The sequence below is a fragment of the Mastomys coucha genome, unplaced genomic scaffold, assembly GCF_008632895.1.
Source record: "Mastomys coucha isolate ucsf_1 unplaced genomic scaffold, UCSF_Mcou_1 pScaffold22, whole genome shotgun sequence".
In the NCBI taxonomy this organism is placed as follows: domain Eukaryota; kingdom Metazoa; phylum Chordata; class Mammalia; order Rodentia; family Muridae; genus Mastomys; species Mastomys coucha.
Window position 1 is genome coordinate 195,538,399 of NW_022196905.1, and position 23,353 is coordinate 195,561,751.

Sequence of the window (23,353 nt, forward strand, 5' to 3'; positions counted from 1 at the left end):
AAGAAGAAGAAGAAGAAGAAGAAGAAGAAGAAGAAGAAGAAGAAGAAGAAAAGGAGGAGGAGGAAGAAGAGGAGGAGGAGGAAGAGGAGGAGGAGGAGACCAAATCCAAAGTTTATCAGAACTACACAAGACAAGAAGATGGAAAAGAAGTTTCCTAGACCAGGAGCAGGAACATGCAAAGAGATAGTATGGCAGGTGGCTTTTTTTGAGAAGCCCCTACTGAATTTCAAAACAAAACATAGAAGTTGGGGCCTTCTCTCAAGGGCAGAGTACAGCTGTAACTGAGTGGAAGGGACCAACTCTGGGTTATAGCTCCTGTGGATATTTCCCAGAGTCAACAGCTGTGAGATAAGCCACGTCAGATTCTCCCTAGCTTGGCAAGGCAGGTTGGCCCAGTCCTTTCCTATGGGAATTAGTGCTCCTCTGTCATGGTGTGCAAAAATGCAGCACTAAGTTGGGCAATGCAGCCAGAATCAGACAGAAGGCCAAAATGTCTCTCCATGTAAATAAAGAGATGGTGGTATGACCAGGTACAACACAACGTCTGAGTTAAAACATAGCAGACACAGGAGACAGAGACAAGGCGGATCTCTACAAATTCTAGACCAGCTTGGTCTACATGATAAATTCAGGGCAGACACTCTGCTGATAGATACAGCTGCTTGCAAATGACAGTCTAAAACTCAAAATTATACATTTTCCCTTAAAGATACTATGTAGGTTTTTGCTTAGTAATAATGATTATGATGGTATTGCACATCCTCTTTGAGAAAGGTCAAAATGGAGCAGACTTAGGTAGAAAATGAGCTGTTAAAATGAATCTACTGTTAAATTGGGTACCTTTAAGTATTCAAACTGCTGTACAAAGGATATGTTTTGTTGGTAGAGAGGATTTGGGCTTATATCAACAGGAAAGGAGAAAAGGTTTTTGGATCCCATTCAAAATTATAAAAATCATGTTTGACAGAGAAAGGAAGAGAGAAGAGAAAAGAAGAGAAGAGAAGAGAAGAGAAGAGGAGAGAAGAGAAGAGAAGAGAAGAGAAGAAAAGAGAAGAGAAGAGGAGAGGAGAAAAGAGGAGAGAAGAGAAGAGGAACAGAGGCCAAGGCTGACCATGAGCAGGTGGAGGGGTAGATAGGGAGAAAGGGGGAAGAAGGTAAGGAAACAGGAGCAAGAAGAGAAGATAAGAGCAATAGAGTGAGGAGGGGGCAACCAGCTCCTTTTATAGTGAGTCAGGCATGCCTGACTGTTGCTAGGTAACTAGCGTGTAGCCTAGACCTAAACGCCAACAGCTTGAAGATCCTGGCTACAGATAAGAAGAAACAAATCAAGACCAAAGCAGATAACTTATGTTTGATGATCCTGTACTTGAGAACAGCTCTGAGACTGAGCTAAGACATCCAAATGTCTCTAGCCAAAACTTCAACTTCCATGGCCAATAAATCCTATTGGCTACGGAATTCTCATAACTTATATTGTATACCATCATTTCAGATGCCAGGAATGGAGATTTATGGCAGTTTAATTACATGATCAAACTAACTTCTAAAGAAAGGCAATTGGCTTTCACTTGCTCAAACAAAGGGTAGAAAGTCATCCCCAATTGATCTGTGCACACTGTACATTCCATCCAAATGTCTTTGTAGAACTGTATATTGCTTGTAAGGTTTGTATTGAAGGATGGAAGGCCAATGAAGCAATCTTGGCCAGATCCACACTTGAGGATGCTGGGACACCTGATTCAGATTCAAACTGCTATTTTCTTGGGAAGCTTTCTTCTAGGAAAACTTCAGAACAGCTAGCTTATGTGTCCCAGCCTTTCAGGCGGTTCTAGTTGGGACTTCATTATACCTGCACTTTATCTGCTTACAGAGACTGGACAACAAATGGTTACAGCTAGCTTTCTTAAGACTAACAATTATTCTACTTGTCTTGGCCCCCTGAAAAGTAATTCTTGGCCACAATTCAGCTGGAAGCAATTACCAGGAGATCATTATCCTAGTATCTTAAGATGAGGTGGGTGGCTTTGGTCATTTTATGAGTTATAGATATGTTTTCATTTTAGAGGATGATTACAAATAGTTATGGTTTTGGAGGGAGGAGAAGAAATAAGGAAGTTACATTGAGGGATTTCTTTTCCCTCACCTTTCCCTTATTCTGTCAGTTTTTCTTTGTAAGGTAAAAGAAGGGGGATTGAAAAGGGGTATATAGAAATATTGTAAGAATATCACACAAAATGGGTAGATTATACACCTATTCTTAACTAAAAACACTTTACAGCCATAATCTTACTTTGGTAGATATCTTTGAATTTTGAGGCAAATTTGAGATTGTATTTTGTTACATTGGTGCAGAATGTTGTATATTGATATGAAAATAACTTTAGTTTTGATACATTGGTATGGGTTAGAGTGTATTGATACAAATTTAAGGTTATTTTGTTATACATAATGTATATGTATTTTTAATGTTTATTTGAGGTATTGTACTTATATCATTCTTAAAGATACAATATAAAGTTCTAGTCCATTTGAAAGCAGCTATTACAAACTATTTCAAGTAAGGGAAGTAATAGTCTGTCCAATTCATAGCCATGTTATATACTAATCTGGATTATCACAGAAATGTATATCCTAAGTTAATATATGGTGGAGACAGGTAATATTTGTTTGTTCAGAAATGTTATAAACACTTAGATAGCATTCAAAAACCTCAGACTCACAGAGTATGTTATTTAAACATAATTTTATTAATTAAAGTTCCTTTTCTTAACATTAAAACATATCTAGTCCTGGCAGTACCCCATTCTACTTGGAAAAGATGGTGAGCATCAAATACATTCATATGGAGTTGCTTTGATTGTAGAAAACTAGCCACTGGGCAAAGAAAATGCCCTAACTTCATCTGCAGACAAAAATCTGTCTAAAAAAGACAAATTGATGCAGGAAAGTTGACTGCTGTCCTCTGCTAAGACACAGTAAGCAAGTCCTTCATATTTCTGGGTTCACATCATGTCTGGAAGGTATTATGTTCAGAAAAATCAGAAGATAGATTCTTGAAAGTTATAGAGAATATTTGAGACTATGCAGGAGGCTAGCTGTCTTTGTCATTTTTATAATTTTTGCAAGCTACATTCCTGTGCTTCCTACATACTCAAGTAATGTCAATTCCTTTGCAGGTCTCTGATGGAGTTAAAGACTATATAATGATATTCTTGCTATACACTTAAGATATTTAAGTCCAGAAGATGATTTTAGGGTGATAATACAAGTTAGGATAGGAAATGATTCACCAAGATAGTATAGATAATAAAAGACTTACTCCTTAGTTACCAAATATAAATTAACTAGACTTTTAAATGTAACTCTTACTTAAAATTTTCAAAATTGTTGCTGCATAATTGATCCTACTGTATGTTGTTTATTTTTTGTATGAGAAAGAGCCTTTTTGTTTAGACAAAATGTTGGAAGTGTTGAGGTTTGACTTGTTGCTATGTTTTATAAGCATGGAAGCACTGGCTCTGGTTACCTCAGAGATAAGGAGATCCTTATGTACACCAAGGGATGTTACATAACTTGCTCATCAAGTTATCCCTGATTGGTCTATAAAGGTGCCTACAGCATATAGTTGGGGATAAGGGGCTTATGCAGATATTCTGTTGCTGGGCTTGATTTCTGAGCACTGACCATGAGGGAGAATGGGGAGATGAATAGTGTTGAGAATATCCCATGGGGTAGGTAAACATGGCCATGAGAGCTGGCCAGTTGGAGTAAGGGTGGCCTAGGCAGAACATGGCAAACCATACCATTGGATTACTGACAGGGAAGTGAACACAATAGCTTAGAGGGTTGATATCTGTCCAGCTCCAGTGCTAGAAAAGCTTCTTATAAATATAAAGGTTTTGTATCTTTTATCTGGGAACTGAATGATCCAAGGTGGGCTAGATATCCCTAATTAATTTCTACTACAACAGAAGGAGAGGTCAGAGCTAGCACACCTGCACCACCATCTTGATGACAATCCCTCCCTCCATTCCAATTCCTTCCTTTTTCCCACAAGCTAGTTGCATATACCTGTCCAAGCAGATGCACTTATCAATAGCCCAGCCACATTCAATCCTTTCATTTCAGATTTGACATTAGCCCACTACATTTTTGCTACCCGGGTTACCCAGAGATTCCTTTTATTTTGACTTAATCTCTGTCTGCCTTTCTGCCTTTCTGCTCTCTGTTTCTCACTATTCTTCTTTTTCTCCTTAGCATTTACTCCTTTACTCCCTCTTTGAGTTCTCAATACCTCACTTATAAATTAGTCCACATATCCCTAAATTTCTCACTGGGATTTGTTCACCTGATCTCTGTGACCTTGGATTCCAGGGACTCTCAAGAGGGCAGGCCTAAAGGTGGATGCCAATATGTCTGATCTATTGCCCAAATGAGGTATAATGTCTGCGGTCATTGACCCTATTTTGTCCTCCTTTCAACACACTTATTCTTTCCCTCCATCTCTCTCCTTCCTACACCCTCTCCCATCTCACACATAATCACCTTATTTTTGTTTTTATGATGTTTTAATGGTTCATTTCCTTCTTATTTTTACAACCTTTTAGATTCATTTGTTTAATTTTTACTCTTTTGTGGGCATGGAAGGCATGTCTGCATACCCAACTTTATCACTTATTCATATATCTACTCTATGTATCAATTCATCTACATATTAACCTATATACAGGTATGTAGAACTGTCTATTGGCTGTTAGTCTATTTGTATGAGTGTCAAGCAACTATCTGTGTATTCTAAAGATATGTGTACATAAACACACAAAAATAGATATTTATATTTTAAGATGTTTTATATCTTGACATGGGAAAAACACTAAAGTGTGAAAAATTCTGGACAGAACCTAAGTCAGTGCCCAGAAGGGTGACTGTGTCAGGAACAGAAGTGTGTCAGGAAAAGGATCAGTTCAGCAAAATGACCAGCACTCTGGAATGCAGGTGCAGTGGCAGTGGAATCATGGAAAATCTACATTTTATTGTTAGTGCACACAGTGTGAATCCAGAAGTTTAAAGAGTTTGTATGCAACCCAATCACATTGAAGACAAAGGCATAAGGTCTCATGCTTGTCTTTGTGCCTGAAGCCAAGATTTTCAGTCTTCAAGTGTCCTCAGGTGGCTGTTGGGAAAATGCATGGTGGAGTATTTCCTCTGAGAGCACAGAGTTTTCTGTTTGTGGAGTTTAGGTGCTCACAGGTGGGTGGAAACTGCAGGTGAATGTATTGAGTATGCAGGGATGCCTCAAATAGCATCTGCAGATAAGATGTTCATGAGCTAGAGCTGGGAATCTCAGGAGCAGAAACTAGAAAGCCAGGACATCCCTGGTGCTAATTCAGTGAGGAGAGGGTGGGTGTGTCTGGTCCAGTGGAAAGACAAGCATTCGCACTACAGAGAGCCACCAAGATTCACTTACTAGAGAAACTGTTTTTATAATCCCTGAGGACTTTGTCCATGAGCAGGGCATGTCTCTTAGCAGGGGTTGTTTTGCTACTTCCCCCTACCCCAGAGGGCAAGTAGAAAGTCCTTTGGATTAGAGGGTGGGTAAAAGCAGCAGGAATCCTATGCTCATTTTGTACAGAGGCTGTAGTCCAGATCCAGACCCTTGCTGATGGCCTGTGCTCTTGAGCTGGCTGTGGAAGGAGATCATCATTGTTTGTTGCCCTTATGTCCTTCTGGCTCTTCTGCCTTGGATGTGGGCTCTCAGGGCTTCTGAATTCACCACTTGGGATCCCTGAAGCTGCAGGTATCTATGAGTCTCATCCAGGATTGGCTCAGTTTTTTTTCCGTTGATGCCTGGCAGTGAGTAACACGGAGTCCAATGACCTCTTTAGCAAGGAACTCTTGATGGGGTATCTGCAGGAGACCTGCTGAAGGCCTGTAACAAGAATCTAATAGCATTTTGAAGTCCATCCTATGTGCCCACACCCATGGCAAGGCTGCTTGTTCAGGGTGCGAGGAAGACTCCTCTGGGATATTTCTGGTAGTTCAGTGGTAGACTTGGTCACTGGAGTGCACTCTGGAATTCAGCAGCAGGAATGGGACTCAGATCTTTCCAGCTTGGAGACTGCCTCGACGTACGTAGCTGCCTTTGTGACAGGTCTCTTGTCCTCAGCTTTCCAGGTGCTTTCTCTCTTCTCGCAGGACAACAGTGCCAGAGAGTAAGGACAGCTGCCATCATAGATGAGGTAACACTCAAAGGACCCAGCAGGGACTTGGTCCTGGTCCCAGTGGAACTGTACTGTGCTGGGCTCTTTCTGTGCCTGGGAGAGAGAAGCCACTTCTGTTTCCCTGGACGTTATTGACTGCTTGGTGTCTAAGTCTACGGCAAAAGGGACTAGGAGTCACTGTTTCTTCAAGCACTTGGTGGTCTGTCCAATGCCAATCTCTGCCAGGCTGTTAGAAAGAATGGGCAAAGAAAAGTTCTTTCAGCACGTTGAAGAGCTTTCCGGGTTTGATGTCCTTGCAAAGACTCTCCAGAAGCTTCTGCAGGATGCCTGGGTGCCATCCTGCTTTCTTGTCTACTCCTGAGAACAGGAAAGGACACCCTGGCATACACATTCTTGACTCAAATAGCCCCCTGTCTTCAAGGAGGTGGCTGGTTCTCTGGGTCAGAGGACACCAATGCTGGTTCACCTGCTAGTGGACCCTGCTTCTCTTTGCCTCACTGCTTTATATGTGTTCTGTCAGGTGGAGGCTCAGCCAGGCCACTGCCTTACAACTGCCAAGCCAACTATCAAGGCAGCTTGGTCTAAGGTCTGTAAGCCATGCCTAGTCACCAGCCTCAAGTGTTCGTGTCTGCTTCCAACCTTCCAACATGACAGAACTGATGGGTCTCAGAATATTGTCTTCCTTAAAGGCAACTTCTCTAATTGTGAGACTCTACAGGTCTCTCATTTGAACTCTAAGCCAAGCCATCTCTCCAGGAGGCCAACCAGTCTCAATGGCATGCTGAGAATTTGTATCTACTCACACAACATGAGGGGGAAAAAGGATGGGATCTGCTTCCCTGCCAGTCTTTTTCACAGACACAGTGTAAAATAGTAACCGCACTATCTGACCACAGCATGCTGAGTCTCCTTAAGGCAAGAGCATTTCCTTTGTGGGCCTGCAGCACCAATTCACTGGAAGCCAATATCTTGCCTTAATTTCTCTTTCATTCCACAAGCCATTTGTACACAGCTCTTTGTAACAATAGCCCAGCCGCACTTTTGTATTTTGGAATCTATATTGAGCCTCTACTTCTTTACTTTCCCAGGTTATCTAGTGATACCTTTACAGTTTGATTGAATCTCTGTCTGTCTCTTGCAGTATCTGTATTTATCTCTTAGCCTTCACCCCATTGACTTAGGGAAATGGAAGTTGGAGGATTTCCTCTGGAAAGCACAGTTTTCTGTTTGTGGTCTACTAGTTCTTGTGTGGGTGGAAATTTGAACGTATGTAGACAGAAAGGCCTCAAACCAGGTCCTTAGAGAATGCATCCATGATCTACAGCTAGCTGGAACCCCAGGAGCAGGAGGTGGAAGTCCTGTCATCACTGGTGCATCCTCTATGAAGGCAGAGTAGGTTTGACGGGTCCAGTGGAATCATTAGCAGTTGGGGAGAGCATCCTAGTTTCACTTACTATAAGCTTAATTTGTTTTTGATTTAAGAAGATGTACTGTGCCTAAGAAAATGTTTTTAGGATGGTAATACAAGTTAGAATAGAAAATGATTTAGATATAGAACTGTGAATACACTAAGGTAGGATCAATCATAGCAATTTTTCATTAATTACTAAATACTGTATATTACAGTACTGAACTAAATACTGTATATTACAGTACAGGACTGAATATTGTAAAGGTATATCATACCTTATAGTTTTGATATTTGTTTCCTAATTGTTATATTGTATTCAATTTATATTTGACAAAAAAGAGAGCCTTTAATTGGACTAAGGGGAATTATAGAGAGAATATATTGTTCTGTATGGATGTAGCAACTCTCAATAATAAATCTGATGGCCTATGGCTTAGGCAGGAAATAGAAAGGGCATCTGGGAGAAGAGATAATTCTGGAATAAGGGCAAGCAGAAGCTTTGCCAGGAAAGATGTGAAGAGACAGACTCATGGTACCTGAGCATCGGTAAACAGCCACATGCATTACTAGTAAAAAGTAAGCACGTGCTTATGGCATTTTATGACATTTCATGAATCTCAGAAATAAAAGATGAGAACTTAAGTAATAAGTTTTTTTGTAAAGTCCAAAACATTTAAAATCCACTTAAGAACTTACATAATCTCTTACCACAGTCTCATCTAGTTTTTGCTTTGACAACATTTTGATCATGTAATTTAAAATATCAATTTGAGAAGTGATAATTATGTCAATATTATTCTCTACTATTTTCTGTAAAGAAGATCTATTGCTAGTCTAATTTTGAAAAAGAAAAAAAAAAAAACAACAGCCAATCTGTTCTTCCACAACAGAGTTATACAGCACTGGAGCACATCAATATCAAGTTAAGGTAGTTTCCGAATCTATTTATAGATATGCCTCATTTTATATATATTGTACATATTTATACACTAATATAACTTACTAAAGGATATGATTATGTTACATGATTCTTTTTTCTACATATACTTTATTATGTATAAATATGTGTATGTTTTGTTACTTGGATACTTGTTTCCTGATCCATTTTGTTGGGTTAGCACAAATATTGTAGCCCATTTCAGCCATCTGTCATGACCAGATTTGTCAGGACCAAATGTGTCATATTTGCTAAAGTAAAGTCCAATACAGTGTGAATAAAATATGATTATTCACCTGCAGAGATACTGCTGTTACTGATTTACGTGTGTTTTACAAATATAAAAATCATGATAAAAATTCTAGTTCATGTGATTGTCATGGAAACAGAGTATTTATCATTCCATGTCCTATATTATTAAGTATAATTTCTTTAAATTCAGTTGCATGCTTTAAATATTCTTTAATTATTGGCTTGTTTATTGCCATGTATATAAAAATCTTTATCTCTTCTGTGCAATATATATAAGTGATTTTTAAAGATTTCTTGTACAACACAATTATATAATCTACTTCTCAAAGATATTATAAATAAAAGTACATACAAGTAACATTATATGGACTGAACAGATTTCATATATATATGTATATATAAACATATATGTATACATATACATCTGCACATGCATAAACTATATGTCTGTAATAAAAATTAGTGAAAAAAAGAGGCTATGAATTTGACGGAGAATGCAAAGAGGGCATATGGGAGATTGTAGAGGAAAGAAATGGAAGAAAAAATGTAATTGTATTAAATATTGCAAAAATTAAAATAACTAAATAAAATTGCTGATATGTCCTTGCATTTATTTTACTCTGTTACTTTACTTAGTTTCCTCAAAACTCTAATTGGTGTTAATTATTTTTAAGCTTGGTAACAAACTCAAAATTACCCTCACCACCAAATATGTTTTATTTATTGTTAGAGTAGCTAAAATAGCATTTATTTATTTAGCAAAATACTTATTAATATGTAGGCTTGAGTCCTTTTGTTCTACTCACACAGAATTCATGGGGATTCTAAGAGAAACATTTCCTGACCTTAAATTCTTAAGGTTTAGTAGTAAGACTTGCAAAACTTAGAGATTATATCTCCAAACCTGTTATAAACCTGAAATGTAAGGCTGTAGCCACTATGATTGAAGGGTTCTTGTTCTGAAATTGAACTACTGGGTGCAGTTGGTGTTTTTTATGTAGTCTCAGCTCTGGCAGCAATGGGAAAGAGCAGGCAGAAGCAGCAGAGCAGGTAGTTCTTTCTAGTGTTAGAAGAGCTTTCTCTACTAAGTTTGTGTTCTCACTCAGCTTTCTAGTTCCCATTTAAACATGCAGTTGATGTTATTTTGCCCAGTGTCTGCTTGCCTAATGTTTAAATGACTAGGGAATATTTATGTTTTTGAGATTCTGTGCACTCTATATTCATAATGCTCCCAGATAATGTTGAGATGTATATCTTAGAGTTGGGCAGTGATTGGTCCTGGGCAACACGAAGATAAACATATCTCATATTAAGATTTGAGACGTTTTTCTTTATATAAAAGAGACTGCTGATCAATAAATACCTGATTTAAAAATTATTACTTTATTCAGAACTCTATCTGAGGATGTAATCAGTTTGTGTGAGTCACAGTATCCCTGCATAAATAATAGAGAGGGGAAGAGAGCAAGATGGATGATAGCTAATAGAAGTCATCATTCATGTGCTTAGAATCCTTGAGAGGGGACAACAATAATGCAAGACTAAGTGAGAAATAGATGTTAAAGATCATTTTATAAAATGCCTTATATTCTGAAAACAGGAAAATAATGATATAAAATATCCCCTTTAAAAAAAATCTCTTCATAAAACATGTTATGCAGATCATACATGGTGCTTTGTTATGTAGAATATATATGCAAATTCCTACAAAAAAACTTTATCTACTTTTCAACATTATTTTAATTATCAGGAAAAACATAAATTGTTTTTGTTGTTTTACAATAAAAGTATAACCTAATGCTTCCATAAAATACATTAATCCTATCTGTAATCAATTTTAAAAGTTGTAGATGGTTTTCATATCCTATAATATGAACTTCCACATTCAGATTAGACTTCAATGAACACTAAGTTAAAAGCATTTTTTTCCAACCTTTGCTAACTAAAAGGAACACTATATTGTCTTTGAAACTAATTTGGACACAGTGAAAAGGAAAAAAAATCCTAAATTATCTTTTGAAGTCTTTGATATCTTTTCCAATAAAACACTGATGTGGATATATGGGTCATATATTACTGCTCAAAATTTTCTCATGCAAAAATGTCCTTGAATGTTTGCATGCAAATGGAATGTGCTTTGCTCCTACCCACTATGTTTTAGTGAATGCAGACAGCTATATGCTCAGCAAAAATGCAGCAAAAATATGGTCACACTGAAGTCTTAAAGTACAAAATGAAAAACAGTGTTCAGAGGGAATTTGAAAGAAAATAATTTCTTGGAGAAAGGAGATTCACCTTTGCGTTTCTTACTGGATTTTAAATTAGTAGTTGAATAGTAGTGTGGAAATCTAGACTTTATGTAAGGAAGCATGTCCCAGTTCCCAGGGAGGAAATTTTATTCTTAAATAGTGGGTAATGGGCTACAGAAAAAGTAGCAACATAGGATGTGAACTGCAGAGTTCTGCATAGTTATGGAAAGGAAGGCATGACACTGTTTCCTGCCTGTGAAGCAGAGCCAGCAGAACATGGGTCTTCAAGAGTGCTGAAGGTTGGTGTGGGTGTGGGGATTGTTTGTGTAATAATGTATATAATTTATTTCCTGTTCCTCCTTTGGGAGGTGCTCTTGCTGCCAAAGTTGTAAGGGAAAGTGCTCCCCACCAATGTTAATGACTCCATGGTAACTAGAAGCAGCATGAGTTCAGAAGGTAAGGGTGTGTTAAATATTCCTTAGCAAAACGGTAAATGCTGTGACCCTCAGGACAGCCCTTAAAGATATGGGAAAGAACTCTTAAAACATGAATGCAAGCCTATATAAGTTCTCTACTCTGCAAAATATAAGTTTGCAGTATGAATTGCGTGAGGGGCTTCACACACCTAAAGGAACAAGGGCAGCTGCACTAATGAGCTAGTTTCTCAGAAAGATACAATGGCAGACAGATTTCTGAGTTGAGGTTCAGCCTGAGGCAGAGTGAATTTCAGCCCAGTTGTGAAGGGGTGGAGATTTCAGAGTCAGATACCACACAGCCAGCTTATTGTTTGTGCTTACAAGGAGGCAGATCTCTGGATTTATTTGCTATGTTTAAAAAAGAGGTGAGACTCTCAGGACTCAAAGGGAGGGACATTAGGTGAAATGCCCTACAGTGGGGAGAGGGAACTTGTAAAGCCCACCTCCAGCAGAAAGACAGAGCATCAAGTGAGGGATGGGGTTGCAATCCCACAGTCAAAACTCTGACCCCTAATTGTTCCTGTCTGAAAAACCTGCAGAGATGGAAATGGAGAGGAGCCTGAGGAAAAGGAGGTCCAGTGACAGGCTTAAAGTGGGATCCAGCTCAAGGGAAGGCCTGAAGCCTGACACTATTACTGAGGCTATGGAGTGTTCACAAAAAGGGGCCTATCATGACTGCCTAACAGGCAGCTGATAGAGTTAGATGCAGATATTTCCACCCAAGCAATGGAAAGAAGCTGCTGACCCCTGTGAAAAGTTGGAAGCAGTTGAGGAGGAGGTCGACCCTGTAGGAGGACCAGGAGTCTAAATTAACCTGAACCTGGACATCTCTCAGACACTGGACCACCAACCAGGCAGCATATACCAGCTGATATGAGGCCCCCAACACATATGCAGCAGAGGACTGCCAGGTCTGGGTTCAGCCAAAGAAGATGTATCTAATCCTAATGAAACTGGAGGCTCCAGAGTATTTAGAGTTCTGGTAGGGTGGGGAGTGGGGGTAGGGAATGGGGGTGGGGTCATTGTCCTGGAGACAGGGGGCTGGGAAGGAGATATGGGATGGGGAACAGTTAGAGGGTGGACCAGGAAGGGGATCAAATCTGAAGTGTAAAGAAAAACAAAAGATCTAAATAACATTAAAAAGAAAAAAAAAGAAGTGTACTTACTGGTTTTTTTTTGAAGAATCAAGTGCATAATGTCATAAGATGCTGATTTGTGGGATAATCAAAGGTAACCTAGTGTAATGATTGAATTGATATGTAAATAAAATACCAGGCTTTAGTTTGCAAGAGCTAAGCTATCTTGACAGCTGTAGGGAGAGCCATCTTGAGCAGAAGAACACAGAGCTGTCAGGTTGTACCCAGCATTGACTTTGAGTCATTTCTTCTGCTGCTCCCACATACCCCTTCCTCAGGACCCCCTGTCCAAGCTGTGGCTGGTCCTTGGCATGGTATGGTGTTGTTTCAAACGGCTCAAGTAGATAGAGACTTTTCTCATGAATCCCTGTAGCAATGTAGATCTTTAGATCTGCTTAAACAAAACTCTCAGTTTATGGTGAAATATTTGGAACAGATTGTGATTTCAGCAAGTGATTCTTCAAGGTATAAACTCTTACATGTTAGAATATAATTCTTCTGTGCAAGAATTTTCAATATATTTGTTAAAATTTGATCAGTTGTCGGTTGTTACTAACAAATATATGATAGCTGATATATATATATATATTTACATATATATACATATTATATGCATTTATATACTTTCAACAAAATTAAAGGACAACTATTCAGCTGTATGCATTAAATTATAAAACTAGTAAGTAAACTATTGGTTGAAATTTAGTAAAAATACTTGAATTTTCTTTTTAAAAAAAAGAATCAATGTAATTCTATGTTTTAATTAAACTTACAAAAGTGTCCTTCCTCTCTGCCCCATCACCAAAACAGACCTTCTACTACAAACTTCTTTCATTCCCACACATCCCTTTATCCCAGACCGCAACTCCAGCTGGCATTCCCTGTGAACCCAGGCCACACTGACCAGGATAGCATGTAGTCTACCTGCAGATCTTTAGCAATCCTTGTTTCCCAAATCCAATCCTCCAGTTTCATTCCTGTCTCTGTAGGAGACCATATGCTAGAGCCTCCCCTACAACCCTGCATATCCTCCATATCCAGCAGATCACACAGATCTTCTCCCCACTTCCTCCCCACTCATTCTGTTATACTAGTTTGTAGCTCGAGTATGCTTTCTCTGGGAACCTCTTAGCCAAGATTGTCAGAGAAAGCAAGTAGACCTGTGACACAGGCAATTTCAATCTCTACTCCCCCTTCATCTCTCCTCCATATTCAGTCTTATGGTATCATCCCCAGCTCTGTAGCAGCCTACCTATTATGATTTTTCCCCTCACTATAGAACACCTACTTGGCTCCTTCCAGCTGAGTCCCCCAGCTCCCCAATCTTAGCTCATCCCCATTCCTACATGTCAGCTCCCAACACCTGGGAACTTTAAAAAATACTTTTTAAAATTTTGTTACTTTTATGTCTATTGGTACTTAGCCTACTTGTATGTCTGTGTGAGAATGGTGGATCCTCTAGCACTATAGTTATAGACAGTTGTGAGCTGCCATGTTGGTGCTGAGAATTTAACCTGAGTCCTCTGGAAGAACAGTCAATACTCTTAACAGCTGAACCATCTCGCTAGCCTCCTGGAAATGTATTTTACCCATAACTCCAGATAGATATACTACCAGGCAATTCACAACCACTACTACATTGTCTTAAGAATCAGAGAGGGCAACAAGAGAGAGACAGAGAGAGAGAGAGAGAGAGAGAGAGAGAGAGAGAGACTTAATAAACCCCATGCAAGAATAAAATCCATAATTCTCAGAACAATATACCTTAACCTTATTATAGTAGAACCTGAGGAATGCTACCTAGTAGAAGCTCATGATAAAACCCTTTGAACATGGTCAAAGTTCTTAAAGAGTAAATAAGTGAATCCCTTACAGAAATCTTTGAAAAAACTGTCAAAGGAAATGAATAAAACAGCTTAAGACCCAAAGTTGAAAATAGAATTAATAAAGAAAGACAAACCTGAAGTAAAACTGAAATTTAAAAGTTTAGGAACTCAAACAGGGCTTGAGAGTCAACCCTCACTAACAGAATGCAAGAGTTGGAAGAAATATCCTTAGTTATTAAGGTTACCATAAAAGAAATGGATAATGTGGTCAAAGAAAATTTAATCTAAAAATCTCATGGTAAAAAAAGAAAAATCCAGAAAATCTGTGACAGAAAAAAACAAAAACAAACAAACAAAGAAACCAAAACCAAAACCAAAACCAAAACAAAACTAAAAAAAAAAAACTAAGAATAATAAGAATAAAGGAAGGAGAAGAATCCAACTCAAAGTCACAGAAAAAAATTCCACAAAATCATAGAAGAAAGTTTCCGTAGCCTAAATAAGGAAAGGCCCCTCAAGGCACAAGAAGCATACAAAACAGTAAATAGTAATCAGGAAAAAGAAGTCCCCTTGCCACATAAAAATCAAAACACTAAACATATAAAACAAAGAGTGCTTATTAAGAGCTGCAAGGTAATAAAAAGACTAAATAAAATATTAAGGCAGAACAATTAGAATAAAACATGGCATTTCAGTGGAGACACAAAAAGACAGAAAGACCTGGACAGAGGATCTACAAATTCTAAGAGACCACAGATGACAATCCAGCCTACTATCTACATAAGTATCTATCTATCTATCTATCTATCTATCTATCTATCTATCTATCTATCTATCTAAAAATCAAGCTTTACAAAATCTTAGAAAAAAAACTTCAATCCAAAGAAGTTAACCACACCCAAGAAAATGCAAGGAATAAATAATCCGCAACCATCAAATCAAATGAGGAGAAACACACACACACACACACTGCCACTATCACCATTAGTACCACTACTAGCACCATAAAAACAAAATAAAAATATTTAACAAACACTGCTCATTGAGATTATTTTCAACATCAGTGATCTCAATTTCTTAATAAAAACACAAACTAACATATTGAATATTTTGCCACATCACCTTTTGCCATACCCAAGAAGAACAACTTAGTATCAACAGTAAAAAAGATATAAATAGATATTCCAAGAAAAATGATTTAAGAAGTAAGCTGGAGTTATCATTTTAATATTTGACAAAATAGACTTAAAACCAAATATAATCAGACAAGGTAGGGAAGGATACTAAATACTCATCAAAAGAAAAAATATATCTACCAAGAGGACATGGCAATTCTTTTCTTTTCTCTTCCTTTCTTTTCTTTCTTTCTTTCTTTCTTTCTTTCTTTCTTTCTTTCTTTCTTTCTTTCTCCCTTCCTTCCTTCCTTCCTTCCTTTCCCTCTTTCTTTTTTCTTTCTTTCTTTATTTCTTTTTGATAGAAAAGAGTTTATTCAGGGCATGGGGAGGGGAGTTAAGAGGGTAGAAGAGGCAGAGAAAGGCAGAGAGAAGGAGAGAGCAGAGAAGTAGATGCTGGACATGGCCACGTGGAGAGAGGGGGGAAGGGATGGGGAGAGAGGGGATGCAAAGAGGCAAAAGGCAAGAGAGAGGCAAGAACTTAAGAGACAGCAATTCTTAATATGAATAAACCAAGCATAAGGAAAAGAAAGTTGATAAAATAAACATTACAACATAAATCACATAGTGACTCTCACACATTAATAGTGCTATACTTCAATATCCCACTCTTACCAATATACAGGTCATCCAGGCAAAAACTAATCAGAGAAATCCTGCAGCTAGCTGATGCTCAAATAAATCAAGTGGACATAACATATATTTTGAACACTTTTGAACACTTTGGTCCTTTCATCTCTGCAGAATACCTTCTTAGCACCTTGTTTAGGTTTCTCCAAACTGACCATATAATCAGACATAAAGCAAGTCTTAAAACATACAACAAAATTAAAATAACAACTTCCATCTTACCAGGCCACCATGGATTAAAGCTGGATATCAACAATAACAGAAGCAACAGAAATATTGCAAACTTACGGAAACTGAACAACTCACTATTGAATAAAAAGAGGCAAAGGCAGAAATTCATATATTCAAGACTTTCTAGAATTGAATGTTTATAATACACAGCATACCCAAACTTATGGGGCACAATAAATGTGTTTTATGAGGCATGTTCTCAGCATTAACTGCCTACATAGAGTGAGGGAGAAAGAGAGAGAGGTGGGGGGAGGGAGGAAGAGAGAGAGAGAGAGATCCCATGCTAATAATTTAACATCACACCTGAAAGCTCTGGGACCAGAAGAAGAAATCATGATTAAAAGTAGATAGCAATAAAATAATGGTGAAATAGAGAGCTAAAATAAACAATATAAAAACAAACAAACAAACAAAAATACAAAGAACAATGAGGCAAACAGTTGGAAAATATTTTGAAAATTCAAATAATTGACAAACTCTTATCCAAATTAGCAAAAAGTTAGAAGCAGAGTAGCTAAAGTAACAAAATTAGAGATAAAACGGAGCTTAACCTCAGACATCAAAAAAACTTAAATAATTATAAGGACATAATTTAAAAACCCACATTCCATCAAATTGTAAAATCTAAAAGAAATGGTTAATGTTCTCCATACAGACCACCCACCAAAGTTAAATCAAAATCAGATTTAATTAGATAATTAAATACATTTAAGGAATGTATACAGACCTATAACCCATATTTTAAAATAAGTAGTAATTAAAAGTCTCCCAGTCAAAAATTCTTCAGTGCCTGTTGTTTTATTGCAAAATTCTACAGGACTTTCAAAGAGGAGCTAATTTCATAATGCTTCAAATTTTTATACAAAACAGAAAAAGAAGACACATTGCTCAGTTCTTTTTATGAGGCCACAGTGAGCCTGACACCTAAATTGCATAAAAACTAAAAGAGAAAGAGAATTACAGACCAATTTTCCTTATGAGCACAGATGTATATTGTTTTCAATAGAACACCCAAAATATTGAATCCAAAGACACATAAAAATTATTGTAAACCATGCACAAGTTGATTTCAACCCTCAGATACAGAGATGTTTCAACATTGTAATGTAATAAACATAATCTACTATATGAACAAACTGAAAGACAAAACCACATGATCATCTCCACAGATTCAGCACAGCCCTTTACCAACATCGAACACTACTTCATGATAAAATTCTAGGAGAGATTAGACTTAAAATGGACACACCTCAGCATAATAGAGGCAATTTACAAAGAGCTCATCTCCATCATTAACTTAAATGGGGAGAATCTCAAAGCAATTTTGGAAAGAAAGAAGCAAATACATTTTTGATGGTAGACAACATAGTAGTATAGATATATATGACTTTGAAAATTCCACTACAAAGTCCTACAGCTGAAATATACTTTCAGCAGAATATAAATTAACACAAAATTTAGTAGCCCTCCTATATACAAATAAGAAATGGATTGAGATTGGACATAGTTCTACTAGAGGACCCAGCTATACCACTCCTGGGCATATACCCAGAAGATGCTCCAACATGTAATAAGGACACATGCTCCACCATGTTCATAGCAGCCTTATTTATAATAGCCAGAAACTGGAAACAACCCAGATGTCCCTCAACAGAGGAAGTGATATAGAAATTGTGATACATCTGCACAATGGAGTACGACTCAGCTATTAAAAACAATGATTTTATGATATTCTTAGGAAAATTGATGGATCTGGAGAATATCATCCTGAGTGCGGTAACTCAATCACAAAAGAACACATGGTATGCACTCTCTGATTAGTGGTTATTAGCCCAGAAGTTCAGAATACATGAAGTACAATCCACAAACCACAAGAAACTCAAGAAGGAAGACCAAAATGTGGACACTTCATTCCTTCTTAAAAGGGGTAACAAAATACCCATGGAAGGAGTTGCAGAGTCTAACTATGGAGCAGAGTCTGAAGGAAGGACAACCCAGCCTGATATAGCTGTTTCCTGAGAGGCTCTGACAGTACCCGACTAATACAGAAGTAGAGGCTCACAGTCATCCATTGAACTGAGTACAGGGTCCCCAGTGAAGGAGCTAGAAAAAGGACCCAAGGAGCTGAATAATTTGCAGCCCCTTAGGTCGAACAACAATATGAACTAGCCAGTACCCTCAGAGCTCCCAGGGACTAAACCACCAATACACATGGTGGGACTGATTGCACTGGCAGCATGTGTATAGTAGAGGATGGCCAAGTCGGTCATCAATGGGAGAGGCCCTTGGCCCTGTGAAGGTTCTGTGCCCCAGTGTAGGGGAAAGCCAGTGCCAGTAAGGGGAGAGGCTAGGGTGGTGAGCAGGGGGAGGGGGAGGGAACAGGGGTTTGTTCTTGTTGTTGTTTTTTGTTTTTTGGGTTTTGTTTTTTTTTTTGGAGGGGAAACTGGGAAAGGAGAAATCATGTGACATGTAAATAAAGAAAATATCTAATAAAAAAAAAGAAAGAAATGGACTGAGAAAGAAACCAAGAAAACAACACTTTTCACAATTGCCTCAAATAATCTTAAGATATCTTGGGATAACTCTAAACAAGTGTGTGAAAGATTTGTATGAAAATATTTTAGAATATTTAAGGAAGAAAGTGAAGAAGATATCAGATGTTAGAAAGATTTCTCTTGTTCATAGATTGTTGGATTAATATAGTAAAAATGGCTACCATAACAACAGCAATCTCCAGATTCAATGCAATATCCATACAATTCCAACATAACTCTCTACAGATCTTGACAGAATAATTTTCACCTTCATATGAGTACACACACACAAACACACACCAGCCAAAAATAAACAAACAAAATGAAACAAAATAAAAAACAAAAACTAAGACTAAAACCAAACAACCAAACAAACTAACAAAAGCAACAGGAAAGCAAAAACAATCCTGAATAATAGAAGAACTCTTTGAGTTATCACAATACTTTATTTTAAGCTATATCACTACATGCATTGATCAAAGAGGTAAAATTGATAAGCCAGATATAAATCTACATATATATGGATACTTAAGTTTTGATAAAGAAGTCTGAACTATTCCCTAGAAAAAAAAGACACATTCTTCATTGAATGGTGTTAGTCAAACAGGATAGCTGCATGTAGTTAATCCATATAGATCTATACTTACCATCCTGCACAAAACTCAAGTCCAGATGCTTCAAAAAACTGCAACATAAAAACAGATACACTGAACCTGATAGAGGAGAAAGAGCGGACTAGCCTTGAATTCATTGGCATAGGGAAACACTGTTAGAACAGCCACTAATATCAGTAACTAATAAATGGGACCTCAAGAAGCTGAAAAGGACTCATCATTTGGACAAAGCAGTTGCCTAATGAATAGGAAAAAAAAAGTTTTACCAACCCCACATCTTAGGGTGGGCTAATATCCAAATTATATGAAAACTCATAAAAGCAGAAATTAGGAAAAACAAGTCATCCAATAAACAATAGGGTACAGATCTAATCAGAGAAGTCTCATAAGAGGAAACTCAAATGACTGAGAAACACTTGAAAGGTTCAATATTCTTAGTCACCAGGGAAATACAAATCTAAGCTATTTTGTGATTTAATCTTACACCCATAAGAATAGCTAAGATAAATAAAACAAGTGACAGATTATACTGGGGAGGAAGCAGAGTAAGAACTTGTACAGACACTATGGAGATTAGTGTGACAGTCTCTCAGGAAGCTGCAAATAAATCTGCCTCAAGATTTTCAGTGCTTTATCTTACCATGGATATACTTGCTCAATCATGTTCATTACCTTTCTATTGGTAGTAGGCAGAACTTGCAAATTACCCACATTCCTATAACCAGATTGATAAAATGTACATTTACACAATGCATTATTACTCAGCCTTTTAAGAAAAATGAAATCATATGTTCTTATCTAATTGGATATAGCCAGAAAACATCATACTGAGCGACAGGATCAGAAAGACAAATATGGTATATTTTCAATTATGTGTGGACATGAGCTAATAAGGCAGTGATAACCACATTACAATCAGTAGAGCCACAGAGGTTGTATTCTGTGTAAGGCAGTAGGAATAGGCTGGTAAATATCTCTATGAAAGAGAAATAGAATAGTTATGAGTGGGAGTGGGACTGGAAAGGGAGGATCAAGTCTAGAGGAAGGTGAGAAAGGGATTACAGAGAGAGACAGCTAAAATCCAGGGCCATTTGTAGGTGATTTGGAAATTACAGTAGAAGCTTCCTGAAATATAAACACATATGAATAGTAGTTAAATTCAGGTGGCAAATACTGGAGGAGACAGCTCTACTAGCCATCCTTTGTCTCCAAAGTATCAGGATTGAGTTATACCTAATCATGTTGTCCAAGTGGACCCATAGGACCCACAAAAAAACCAAGTTGTTGCCAAGACAACAGATGGTGCTCCACAAACTGACACCAAGCTCCTTTGCTGATAGAATTGATCTTCATAATTCTTTAAACATGAAGAAATTGAACTGATGATGAAAGTAGAGTCTTCACCCGTACATGGTAGAGTTTTGGGTACAGAAAGATACTAGACATGGTACCAAAGTAGAAATGTAAATTCCAACCCAGCCACAAACCCTAAGCTCTACATTAGTGTCCTGATGGCAAGATATGTCAGTGTAATAGAGGTGCAAAGTTTGTAGGAGTAACCAATATCTGACTGAAGGCCCACTCTATAAGGTCATTGAATTCCAACACAGCTGGAGTGACTAAGAACTTGAGACTAGATAGCTCAGGATCCTAGGATAAAAACATAAAGTATTCTGAACAAAAGCAATAAAACAGTGCAATAAAATGACTCTTAATGACATTTTTCTATACTCATAGATTCGTGCTTGCTCAGCCCTAATCAGGAAAATATCCACCTGAAGTATAAGGGAATAAAAACAGAGAGTTGGTTGCCTGACTTCTACGTGCTGGTTCACCTTGGTCAGCCTTGTGACTGCCTGCCTTCACTGTGGGCAGCAGTTGAACAGTGTTGGCAAAATAACTTAAGGATTTCCCAGTTCCAAGTTGATCTCAGTCATCTACCACCTGACCCAGCCCAGCCACCTGATCCTGAGGTCACTGCTATCCTTATTCCCAAGGCTCAGTGGCTTAGGAAAGGAGAGCCTGACTGGGTCCTGCCTTGAGATGTGGAACAGCAGGACATTCTCCATTGGTCATACCACAAAGCAGGAATTTGTGGTGAAGTTACAAAAAATAACTCAAGTGCTCAAAAGTGTGGGGCTCAATGTTGGAGCTGAAAAGGTAGTAGCAGGAGCCATACTTGTTGATGGGTGACACCACAACATCTGACACTATTTGGCCCTCAAAGCTACAATTCACCTTTCCAGTACCTCCTATGGTAGCTTCTATGCAGACATTTTAAGGTAATTTAGCATGGATCCATCCCGGCTTGCAGGTATCCTCAGGACTATTGACTCGACTGCTCCAACTATTACAAGGAATTAAACAGCCTAAGGAATTAGTTAGTATCACCTCTGAAGGCAAAGAAGCCTTGGTCAAAGTTAATGAGGGCCTTCACGATGGTTTCCTTCACCAATTTAATACATATATAGAAGTATGGGGCCTTGTCCTCTCAACACAGGACTTCCCTACCAGAATTCTCCTCTATCACCCTTACAAAATACTATATTGAATTCACTTGGCTTACTCTTCAGCACCCACTGTTAACCCTTTTGTTGATAGTAAATTTCTAACAGCTTTCAGGGTGCTGAAGACCTCTTTAACACTTCTGAATTGTTACCCAGACCTGTGATACTTTTTACTCAGGTCTGCTTTTGTGGGCATTTAACTCTTACCATAGAGCTCAGGTATTCCATGTTAGCTATCATGAGAAGTTAGATAATCATTTCCCTTACCATAAAATTTTTTTCCAACTTGCCTAAGATGAGCATATCCAATAGGCACTTTGTTTCTGAAAGGCCCATCCTACAGGCTGCCTCTAACTTCATGGATGCCTCTAAGAATGGTTTTGTTTCTGTCATATATAGCTCTAATAACTCTACTCCAAAAGTATTTAAACAATACTTCAACAATCCAGTTCAATTCGGTGAATTGCTAGCCATTTCAACTCTATTGAGGGACTGACTATAGGGCACATCAACATCTTCAGTGATAGCCAATATACCACCCATGTAATCAGATCTCTACCATTAGCTTTTGTCAAGCCCTCAGGTGGACACTTAATCCTAGTTATGATTACAATCAGTGAGCAAAGGATCTCATACTTTTATATCAAGCATACCCATTTTCATATTAATCTCCTAGGTAATCTTAATCCTGTGAGGCAACTGAGAAGTGTACCAACTGTTTTCTACATTTTCATAATCCACTTAGAACAAGTCCAATCCCTACTTACATGGTTCCATAATTCTGGCCACTTGTTACATAGACTTTCCCCTACTCTTATCCCAGCCTCATGCAAACATTTAGTGTGTGCCTGCTTAGCCTACAGCTTTCTCATCCCTTTGGGATCACTGTAGCCTGGGGATGTTAAACCTCTGAGGTCTTTATCCTAACTCATAAAGGCAAATCGATGTCACCTACATACCTGAGTTTGGAAGTGTAAAATATATTCATGTCTGCATAGATTTTCTTCTCTTATGTTTTTGCTGTAGCACAACCCAAAGTAAATGCCAAGATGGTGACGGTGACTGCCACTATGAGAATGACTATGCTGGTCATGGGTGTTTCTTATGTCATAAAGACAGACAATGGGCCAGCACACATAAGTGCATTCTTTGCCTCC

The 23,353-nt window shown here is 38.0% G+C and overlaps 1 long non-coding RNA gene across 1 annotated transcript; it reads right to left on the reverse strand.

Moving 5' to 3' along the window:
- Positions 1-5,463: 5,463 nt before the first annotated feature.
- Positions 5,464-23,286, reverse strand: LOC116071407. Its single transcript, XR_004110882.1, has 2 exons — positions 23,156-23,286; positions 5,464-6,447 (listed from the first exon to the last, which is right to left on the reverse strand). It is a non-coding gene; the product is annotated as an uncharacterized LOC116071407 (long non-coding RNA).
- Positions 23,287-23,353: the final 67 nt, after the last annotated feature.